The sequence below is a fragment of the Oncorhynchus keta genome, chromosome 16 (genome assembly GCF_023373465.1).
Source record: "Oncorhynchus keta strain PuntledgeMale-10-30-2019 chromosome 16, Oket_V2, whole genome shotgun sequence".
NCBI classification, from domain to species: Eukaryota; Metazoa; Chordata; class Actinopteri; order Salmoniformes; family Salmonidae; genus Oncorhynchus; species Oncorhynchus keta.
The window spans coordinates 19,048,069-19,060,266 of NC_068436.1; the positions used below are offsets into that span (position 1 = coordinate 19,048,069).

General features: G+C 42.6%; 1 long non-coding RNA gene across 1 annotated transcript; it reads right to left on the reverse strand.

The window, feature by feature from the left end:
* Nucleotides 1-1,248: 1,248 nt before the first annotated feature.
* Nucleotides 1,249-11,392, reverse strand: LOC127908031 (uncharacterized). Its single transcript, XR_008065970.1, has 2 exons — nt 10,840-11,392; nt 1,249-3,648 (listed from the first exon to the last, which is right to left on the reverse strand). It is a non-coding gene; the product is annotated as an uncharacterized LOC127908031 (long non-coding RNA).
* Nucleotides 11,393-12,198: the final 806 nt, after the last annotated feature.

Here is a 12,198-nt window from a genome sequence, read left to right on the forward strand (position 1 = left end):
AGCCTCAAACACCCATCAGAACCTGGAGGTGAGCACCCCAAACAACCAATCAGCCACAACACTGACAATCCACAACCAATCAGCCACAACACTGACAATCCACAACCAATCAGCCACAACACTGACAATCCACAACCAATCAGCCACAACACTGACAATCCACAACCAATCAGCCACAACACTGACAATCCACAACCAATCAGCCACAACACTGACAATCCACAACCAATCAGCCACAACACTGACAATCCACAACCAATCAGCCACAACACTGACAATCCACAACCAATCAGCCACAACACTGACAATCCACAACCAATCAGCCACAACACTGACAATCCACAACCAATCAGCCACAACACTGACAATCCACAACCAATCAGCCACAACACTGACAATACACAACCAATCAGCCACAACACTGACAATCCACAACCAATCAGCCACAACACTGACAATCCACAACCAATCAGCCACAACACTGACAATACACAACCAATCAGCCACAACACTGACAATCCACAACCAATCAGCCACAACACTGACAATCCACAACCAATCAGCCACAACACTGACAATCCACAACCAATCAGCCACAACACTGACAATACACAACCAATCAGCCACAACACTGACAATACACAACCAATCAGCCACAACACTGACAATCCACAACCAATCAGCCACAACACTGACAATACACAACCAATCAGCCACAACACTGACAATACACAACCAATCAGCCACAACACTGACAATCCACAACCAATCAGCCACAACACTGACAATACACAACCAATCAGCCACAACACTGACAATACACAACCAATCAGCCACAACACTGACAATCCACAACCAATCAGCCACAACACTGACAATCCACAACCAATCAGCCACAACACTGACAATCCACAACCAATCAGCCACAACACTGACAATACACAACCAATCAGCCACAACACTGACAATACACAACCAATCAGCCACAACACTGACAATCCACAACCAATCAGCCACAACACTGACAATCCACAACCAATCAGCCACAACACTGACAATCCACAACCAATCAGCCACAACACTGACAATACACAACCAATCAGCCACAACACTGACAATCCAATCAGCAAAAACATTTTGACCCTAAGATTGGGAAGATTCCATTTCAATTCAGTCAATATATTTTTCATTTTGTTAGAAACTTTCCCCATGATATAGAAGAGTGAGAAATGAAAATAGAAACCAGTGTACAATGAGAATGAAGTGTTTTTTATTGAATCTGTGTCACTGTTTTGTCATTGAAACCAATGTTGGATCATTTAAAGACAGATGTTTACCAGACGATATAATATTTTTTGTCAATTCAATACAACTTTACTCATCCCTTCAGGGACAATTATGTTTACCTACTTTCCGTCTGATTTGAAAACAGTTAGTTCAGCAGTGTGGTTTCCATACCACCAAGGGAAATGTACTGATTTCCATGTTCAACTCATGCACGGACCATTAGCTCCCCCCCAGCCATAGCACAGCTAGCCACTGTTCCTAAACAGCTAACCTCCTGTTACCATGGAAAGTATAAGGCTTGGCTTGAGTTAAGGGGTCTTGCTCGTTCACGTGCAGATGCTATTTAAATAAAATGCACTCCAATGACTCACTACTTCAGTGCAACAGTTGATTTCTGTAAAAGGCAATTCTCAGTCAATGTAAAGAAATGAAAAACAAAACAATACATGAATGAAATAAGTAACATTTAATCATTTATTTAATGTATGTGCACTGTATAGGGAATAGGGTACCATTTGGGCCTTCGTAGCTTTTACTTTCAAACAAAAGAACTAAACTAAACTACAGAATCAATACATTTAAATCACTGTTCAGAGTAGCACTGTCATTAGGAATGATAATGAAAACATTTAAATGTGCTGTTGAACCTCTGATATGAATGGGTATAATGCATCAATATCTTCTCATAAGACATTACTGAAGCATTATGTGCAGTTGCAGTCGGAAGTTTACATACACTTAGGTTGGAGTCATTAAAACTTGTTTTTCAACCACTCCATAAATTTCTTGTTTAACAAACTATAGTTTTGGCAAGTCGGTTAAGACATCTACTTTGTGCATTGCACAAGTAACTTTTCCAACAATTGTTTACAGACAGATTATTTCACATATAATTCACTGTATCACCAATCCAGCGGGTCAGAAATGTACATATACTAAGTTGACTGTGTCTTTAAACAGCTTGGAAAATTCCAGAAACTGAAGTCATGGCTTTAGAAGCTTCTGATAGGCTAAACGCCTTCTGTCTCCTAGAGATGAACGTACTTTGGTGCGAAAAGTGCAAATCAATCCCAGAACAACAGCAAAGGACCTTGTGAAGATGCTGGAGGAAACAGGTACAAAGGTATCTATATCCACAGTAAAACGAGTCCTACATCAGCATAACCTGAAAGGCCGCTCAGCGAGGAAGAAGCCACTGCTCCAAAACTGCCGTAAAACAGCCAGAAGGTTTGCAACTCCACATGGGGACAAATATCGTAATTTTTGGAGAAATGACCTCTGGTCTGATGAAACAAAAATAGAACTGTTTGGTCATAATGACCATCATTATTTTTGGAGGAAAAAGGGGAGGCTTGCAAGTCAAAGAACACCATCCCAACCATGAAGCACGGGGTGGCAGGAAGTTAAAGCTTGTTTGCAAATGGGTCTTCCAATTGGACAATGACCCCAAAGCATACTTCCAAAGTTGTGTCAAAATGGCTTAAGGACAACAAAGTCAAGGTTTTGGAGTGGCCATCACAAAGCCTTGACCTCAATCGTATAGAAAATGTTGGTGCAGAACTGAAAAAGCGTGTGCGAGCAAGGAGGCCTACAAACCCGACTCAGTTACACCAGCTCTGTCAGGAGGAATGGGCCAAAATTCACCCAACTTATTGTGGGAAGTTTGTGGAAGGCTACCCGAAATGTTTGACCCAAATTAAACAATTTTAAAGTTAATGCTACAAAATACGAATTGAGTGTATGTACACTTCTGACCCACTGGGAATGTGATGAAAGAAATAAAAGCTTAAATAAATCAAATCAAAATCAAATTTATTCATAAAGTCCTTCTTACATCAGCTGATATCTCAAAGTGCTGTACAGAAACCCAGCCTAAAAGCCCAAACAGCAAGCAATGCAGGTGTAGAAGCACAGTGGCTCGGAAAAACTTCCTAGAATGGCCAGAACCTAGGAAGAAACCTAGAGAGGAACCAGGCTATGAGGGGTGACCAGTCCTCTTCTAGATGTGCCGGGTTGAGATTATTACAGAACATGGTCAAGATGTGTAAATGTTCATAGATGACCAACAGGGGCAAATAATCACAGTGGTTGTCGAGGGTACAACAGGGCAGCACCTCAGGAGTAAATGTCAGTTGGCTTTTCATAGCCGATCATTCAGAGTATCTCTACCGCTCCTGCTGTCTCTAGAGAGTTGAAAACAGCAGGTCTGGGACAGGTAGCAAGTCCGGTGAACATGTCAGGGTTCCATAGCCGCAGGCAGAACAGTTGCAACTGGAGCAGCAGCACAGCCAGGTGGACTGGGTACAGCTAGGCGTCACCAGGCCAGGTAGTCCTGAGGCATGGTCCTAGGGCTCAGGTTCTCTGAGAGAAAGAGAGAAAGAAAGAGAGAAAGAGAGAGATAATTAGAGAGAGCATACTTCAATTCACACAGGACATCGCATAAAACAGGAGAAATACTCCAGATATAACAGACTGAACCTAGCCCCCCGACACATAAACTACTGCAGCATAAATACTGGAGGCTGAGAAAGGAGGGGTCGGGAGACACTGTGGCCCCATCCGACGATTCACCCAGACAGGGAACAAACAGGCAGGATATGAATAAATAATTCTCTCTACTATTATTCTGACATTTTCTTTTCTTACCTAAGACAGGTCATTTTTACTAGGATTAAATATCAGGAATTGTGAAAAACTGTGTTTAAATGTATTTGGCTAAGGTGTATGTAAACTTCAGACTTCAACTTTAGATAGTATCAGATATAATTAAACAAAGATAACTTAATTGTTTGCTTTTATTGTTTATTCTCATTCTATCATTTATGATTTTAACCCTGAAAACCTAAATCTACACTGGGAATTCTGTATTATAAAAATAAACTCATTCTCTTCTGCAGGACAGGGAACTCTGAAATCACTACCTCTTCTGAGAAGGGCTCAAGTTCTGTTCATTCACAATTTGTTATTTAAACTGTATACTTGGCATTTTAAATTATGATTATGACTTTGAATATCACTGCCTCAGCATGATGTTAGATCCTGACCCAATATTAAACATAGGGGAGTCCCAAATGGCATCCTATTACCAATATAGTGCACAACTTTAGGGGATAGGTTAGAGAACTCCATCCTTTAGAGGATAGTGTAGTAAACAACATCCTTTAGGGTGGTGGTCAACAACCTTTTCTAACTTTAGGGGATAGGTTAGAGAACTACATCCTTTAGAGGATAGTGTAGTAAACAACATCCTTTAGGGTGGTGGTCAACAACCTTTTCTAACTTTAGGGGATAGGTTAGAGAACTACATCCTTTAGAGGATAGTGTAGTAAACAACATCCTTTAGGGGATAGGTTAGAGAACTACATCCTTTAGAGGATAGTGTAGTAAACAACATCCTTTAGGGTGGTGGTCAACAACCTTTTCTAACTTTAGGGGATAGGTTAGAGAACTACATTCTTTAGAGGATATTGTAGTAAACAACATCCTTTAGGGTGGTGGTCAACAACCTTTTCTAACTTTAGGGGATAGGTTAGAGAACTACATCCTTTAGAGAATAGTGTAGTAAACAACATCCTTTAGGGTTGTGGTCAACAACCTTTTCTAACTTTTGGGGATAGGTTAGAGAACTACATCCTTTAGAGGATAGTGTAGTAAACAACATCCTTTAGGGTGGTGGTCAACAACCTTTTCTAACTTTAGGGGATAGGTTAGAGAACTACATCCTTTAGAGGATAGTGTAGTAAACAACATCCTTTAGGGTGGTGGTCAACAACCTTTTCTAACTTTAGGGGATAGGTTAGAGAACTACATCCTTTAGAGGATAGTGTAGTAAACAACATCCTTTAGGGTGGTGGTCAACAACCTTTTCTAACTTTAGGGGATAGGTTAGAGAACTACATCCTTTAGAGGATAGTGTAGTAAACAACATCCTTTAGGGTGGTGGTCAACAACCTTTTCTGAGTCAATTTCACATTCGCAGTCAAAAGCACACAAATCTACAGCTCAGATTACATTTTTTTTACATTAACCTCACACAAACATTTTTTTAGGAATGATTTTTGGGCAGTACACTTAATACATTATCACAGCATATTGGCTATATGATTGGCTTGCCAATCGGACCATGTTATATTTCAAAACTCGAGCTTTGATAGCAAAGTAGATCAGTTAGTTTAGCACTTGTGAAGCTGTGGAGATTGAATTGAAATAATTTGCTTTTTTATTTTGCTGGACTGATGGTACCTGCATCTGATGGTCAACGAGGTCAAATAACGACGTCAGTGATCTTCAGTTCGAAACTCGGAGCTCTAGGAAGATGCATTTCCGACTTGGAATTCCGAGTTGGATGACCGTTCAAAACGATTTGTCCCAACCACCTCTCCCAACGGTCCCTGCTCAAATCTTCCTTTCCTCCGGTGAGACTGACCAGAGAGGGGAAACCTTCTTCCACCTGATGGCGAAACTCACGTCGCACCGCATGAGGCAGTGTAGTTCAAATTCATGTGGTTCCGAAGACCAGAGACAGTTAAATATTCCTTTATGTTAAAATGGACACGATGAGCTGATGATTATAATAAAACCCAGGGATATCGATTCATTGCAGCTGCAGCCCGAGATGGGAAGTACGGAGAAGCGCGTTTTGTAATAGTTTTGAATAAAAACAGTGAGAGTGCTGAATTTAAACTTAATGAGCTCTTAAAGGACCAGGGCACAAATAAAAAATATAATAACAATCAATAATTTTGCTCTTTACTTAGCAATCTTAAAAATAAAAATGTTCATCAAAAATTATGAATAACTCATCACAGGTTAATGAGAAGGCTGTGCTTGAAATGATGCACATAACTCTGCAATGTTGGGTTGTATTGGAGAGAGTCTCAGTCTTTTTCCACAAACAGTCTGTGCCTGTATTTAGTGTTCATGGTAGTGAGGGCTGAGAATCCACTCTCACATAGGTACGTGGTTGCAAAGGGTATTGGTGTCTTAACAGCTCAATTTACCAAGGCAGGATACTCTGAGCGCAGCTCAATTTACCAAGGCAGGATACTCTGAGCGCAGCCCAATTTACCAAGGCAGGATACTCTGAGCGCAGCCCAATTTACCAAGGCAGGATACTCTGAGCGCAGCCCAATTTACCAAGGCAGGATACTCTGAGCGCAGCCCAATTTACCAAGGCAGGATACTCTGAGCGCAGCCCAATTTACCAAGGCAGGATACTCTGAGCGCAGCCCAATTTACCAAGGCAGGATACTCTGAGCGCAGCCCAATTTACCAAGGCAGGATACTCTGAGCGCAGCCCAATTTACCAAGGCAGGATACTCTGAGCGCAGCCCAATTTACCAAGGCAGGATACTCTGAGCGCAGCCCAATTTACCAAGGCAGGATACTCTGAGCGCAGCCCAATTTACCAAGGCAGGATACTCTGAGCGCAGCCCAATTTACCAAGGCAGGATACTCTGAGCGCAGCCCAATTTACCAAGGCAGGATACTCTGAGCGCAGCCCAATTTACCAAGGCAGGATACTCTGAGCGCAGCCCAATTTACCAAGGCAGGATACTCTGAGCGCAGCCCAATTTACCAAGGCAGGATACTCTGAGCGCAGCCCAATTTACCAAGGCAGGATACTCTGAGCGCAGCCCAATTTACCAAGGCAGGATACTCTGAGCGCAGCCCAATTTACCAAGGCAGGATACTCTGAGCGCAGCCCAATTTACCAAGGCAGGATACTCTGAGCGCAGCCCAATTTACCAAGGCAGGATACTCTGAGCGCAGCCCAATTTACCAAGGCAGGATACTCTGAGCGCAGCCCAATTTACCAAGGCAGGATACTCTGAGCGCAGCCCAATTTACCAAGGCAGGATACTCTGAGCGCAGCCCAATTTACCAAGGCAGGATACTCTGAGCGCAGCCCAATTTACCAAGGCAGGATACTCTGAGCGCAGCCCAATTTACCAAGGCAGGATACTCTGAGCGCAGCCCAATTTACCAAGGCAGGATACTCTGAGCGCAGCCCAATCCAGAAATCTGGCGGTGGCTTCTGATTAAATTCAATTTTCACAGAACAGTTTGTTGAATTTTCAATGAGGCTCTCATGTTCAGACATCAGTAAGTGGACTGGATGCAGGGCATGACATGGATAATTAATCCAGTTGTTTGTGTCATCCGTTTTGGGAAAATACCTGCGTAATTGCCCACCCAACTCAATCCGGTGTTTCGCTATATCACGTTTGACATTGTCCATAATCTTGAGTTCATTTCACACTAAAAATCATACAATGATGGAAAGACCTGTGTGTTGTCCTTGTTAATGCAGACAGAGAAGAGCTCCAACTTCTTAATCATAGCCTCAATTTTGTCCCGCACATTGAATATAGTTGTGGAGAGTCCCTGTAATCCTAGATTCAGATCATTCAGTTGAGAAAAAACATCATCCAGATAGGCCAGTCGTGTGAGAAACTCATCATCATGCAAGAGGTCAGACAAGTGAAAATTGTGGTCAGAAAAGAAAACTAAGTTCGTCTCTCAATTAAAAAACATGTCAATTCTTCGCCCCTTGATAAACAGAGGACTTCTGTATTTTGTAAAAGCGGTACATGGTCGCTGCCTATATCATTGCATAGTGCAGAAAATATATGAAAGCTTTGCTTTACCAATGATAACCATTTTCACTGTAATGTCCAAAATGCCTTTCAAGCCGTCAGGCATTCCCTTGGCAGCAAGAGCTTCTCGGTTGATGCTGTAGTGTACCCAAGTGCTGTGGGGACAACGGGCATTACAACTCCACTATGTCTCCCTGTCATGGCTTTTGCACCATCAGTACAGACACCAACGTATTTTGACCACCAAAGTCCATTTGATGTCACAAAGCTGCCCAGTACTTAAAAAATATCCTCTCCTGTTGCCCTGGTTTCCAGAAGAAGATGTATTCCATAATTGACCCCCCATAAACATAAAATATTATATACCAGGAGCTGTGCCAGAACCACCACGTCTGTTGACTCATCCAGCTATAATGCATAGATTTCACTGGCTTGCATGAGAAGCTGTAACTGTTTCAAAACATCTCCTGCCATGTCACTGAAAAATGAAACAGTGTTGAAACAGTGTTGTATGATAAAGGCATTGTCTGCACAGATTTTTGGGCCTTTTTCCCCAGCATTGTCCCGGCCATATTCGCGGCAGCAGGAATAATTAAGTCCTCCACAATAGTAAGGGGCTTGCCTGTCCTAGCCACTCGGTAGCTTGCCATATAAAATGCTTCTAGCCCCTTCTTATTACTGGTATCTGTTGCTTTTATACATGTCTTACTAGTCGAAAGGTGTCTTACTTCTAGCTCAGAAAAATACATTTTTCAAATTGTCATGTTTTTTTTCCAAATGTCTGCACAAGAGTGAGATCATTGTGCGATCATACTTTTGCACATATAACACACTGTGGCTGAGAAAAGGCACTACTCCAAATATAAGTGAACTACAAATCAATGTAGTTATCATGATATTTGCACCTCTTCGATGGACCTACATACCTGTTTGTTTTTCAGTGCTTTCTGGGGTGAGGGGGCAGTAGCTCTTCGGCTGCATCAGGTTCACAACTGTCAGTGTCCATGCTAGCTGGGCTAACAACAAATGTAGAATTTCTGATGCTAGCATTGGATGTGCTCGTGGAAGCAGAACAACTTATGTCGTAGACAGGTGCAGGTGTTGTTAAGCTGGTAGTAACGGTACTACCAGTAGAGCTCGTATGTGTCTCTATGGACACGGGCCTAACTCTTTTTAACCATTTGTGACTCACCACTTGGATTCAGTCTTATGTAGCAGCATTTGAATTTCTGTTTTTCACATCGGATAAAGGTAGGGACTCAGAGCTAGAAAATGGTATATCTGGTATATCTGCATTTAAAGAAAAAATGGGAATGTAATCCTGCTTTGAAAGTTGATCAATTTGTAATCTCACTTTTGAGAAAACCGTCTTTCAATGTGTTGGTACTACTATTGGGCTACAATTGGAGAGCCCGTCTTTGTCTACACCAATTCAGAATTGTTCACACCCTCTTAAGCCTTAGCCCCACCCATTTATGTAAGTGTTGATCGGTGCGTTCTGTACAAACTTGTGTCGTAGAAAATCGTTTATCAAATATAACACTTACAAGAACTTGTGAATTCAATAGAGGCTTTTAATACAGAATATCAGAAGCCGAGCTGGTCCGCAGAACAATTCCCTTCCCTGAGCACTGGCTCTGTATTTATACACACATAACATATGAGTCCATCCCACATGTAAATGTGGTAACCTCCCTAAGTCCATCCGCCACCATTATCTTTCAATCTATCCATCCTGCTTGTTCACGCCCAATAACGCCCATATCTGCCTTGGTTACGTTTATAATGGTGGCAGGACCTCCTCCTATCCCAAAATAATATATGCCCATCTCATCCTATGGGCCCCTTCTGTTTTAGCTCGGTGTGTTTCTTTGGTATGGTTTGTCCTTATTAGGACTCGTAGACTATGTGTCCCTTCTAACATTCCTTCAGCGTCTTCATATCCTATTAATAATACATTACGTCTTATCCTATGTTCCCCCCATGCCCAGCTTGGTATGTTCTTTGGTATGTCTGTCCTTATTAGGACTTGTAGACTATGTGTCTGGTAGCCTATGTGTCTCTCTCTCTCTTCTCCTGTAGTTTGACGTACATCTTTGCTCTTCAGTATTGTTTTGTCCCTTTATGTATCTTTTGCACCCACACTTGCCAGCTACTTCCAGACATCTAAGAGAGAGAGAACAGCTCACTGAACATCTGTGGATTCGTGTTCAGAGTGCACACTGAACTCTCTGGCCAATAAGTAGAGTTGTTCCGAGAGCTCTAACCTCACAAATATAGTCAAGCACCCAAGCTAACTGGAAAACACTGGCTAGCTACTTCCAGACACAAAATGAGAGAACACCCCACTCTGACCATTTTCCTTGCTCTAGCAGAGCTGGTTAGGATTTTTTCACGTTATCCAGAGCATTGGTGACTGTACCTGTGCTGCTGGCAACAAATGAATTACGCTTTGTTGCCAACGTGCACTGAAACCGGACATGTTGAGTGTTCAAAAATGCATAAGTTATTCTGTGCTCTGGCACACTTTTGTTCAGAAATGTAGAAAGATAGCTAGCTGGGTAAACAATGAATCCCAACGCATGACGTAACATTAGTTAGCCAGCCAGCCAGCTAACATTAGCTAGCTAGTTAACAGTACACTTTAACTGGAAATGAAAAAAACGCTTTGTCAAAATTAGAGTTTTTGTTAAGACATGTAGGTATCTAGCTAAACAATGGACCATCATCACAACTCATGATGTTACTACCCTGCATGAATCTGCAGGTAGCTAACCACCACGTTCTATGGCTTTAACTAGTCAAGCAAATGTGTCTGAGATACGAAGAATGAGATCATACACCATAACGTCAGCTAGCGACCCAGCAAGCTAACATTTGCTAGCTAACAGTACACTTGAAATGAAACCCCTTTCTGTCAAAATTAGAAACGTGTGATATGGGAAAATCTTACCAGTACATATCATGGTTGGACGCGTCTCCTGTCTGATGCCAAAAGCAGGTGGGAGACTCTGCAAACATATGGAAGAAAGTACTCTGGTCAATTAAGACTAAAATTGAGCTCTTTGGTCATCAAGGAAACCGCTATGTCGGGCGCAAACCCAACACCTCTCATCTCTCTCTCTTTGTAATGCTCTCTCTCTCTCATTAACTCTTTCTCTGTCTCCTTAACTCTCTCTTTGTTTAACTCTCTCTTGCAGGGCTGCATAACTGTCTTTTCACCACATCATTGCCATTCACATGAGTTCCAGTGCAGCATCTGTGTGGAGTGCTACCAGGCGGTGGTCCACCCTGTGGTCTATATGAAGTACAAACCCTTAAGGTACAGGGTGGGTCGGGTCGGCCGGGTCCTGGGGGGTCACGCTGATGTTCACAGGGACTGTTGTTTCCCTCTACACTCCTCAGTTCCCCATCCACTGCTTCCTCACCAACATCTTACACTTCCTATCGGTCAATCTATTCTGCAGCCTCTCCATCGTCCATGTCCTGAAGCGTCCCACGCCAGGACAGGGAGAGATTGAGAGAAGAGGGGGAGGGGAGAGGGAGAAGAAGGCCATGAAGAAGGGAGCGTTCACGATTGTCTCTGTCATCATGGCCATGATGTTGATCAACAACCTACCCAAGAGCAGTCATGTACCTGCTATAAGACCCATCAGAGCTGAAGTGTTCTGCTTGCTCGATGCCCTCAACATGTTCCTCCTGGTGTTCTGTGGGTTGGTGCAGCCCTTCTTCTACCTCCACAGGTCTGGGAATCTACCCTGCTGCCCCAGGGGGCAGTGAGGGAGAGGTGGCACAACCATAGAAATATAACTGGGTACACTCAATACGGCCACCGGTACACCCATCACAGAACGTTGATTTAATTGGTAAAGTCCATTCTAGTTATTATATTCTATGGGCACAAGCTTGTACTACTATCCTGATGACTTTTTGAGTGTACAAAACATTAGGAATGCCTTCCTTATATTGAGTTGTACCCCCTTTTGCCTTCAGAGCAGACTCAATTTGTTGGTGCATGTGTCACGCCTTGGTCTTAGTATTTTGTGTTTTCTTTATTATTTGGTCAGGCCAGGGTGTGTAGTTTCACCAGATAGGCTGTAATAGGTTTTCGTTCCGTTTGTTGTTTTTGTATTTTGTATCGTTATTTCATGCGTCACTTTTCCTATTAAAGTCATGAGTAACCACTACGCCGCATTTCGGTCCGACTCTCATTCTACAAACGAAGAACGCCGTTACAGCATGGACTCTACAAGGTATCAAAAGCGTGGGCCATGTTGACTCCAATGATTCCTACTGTTGTGTCAAGTTGGCT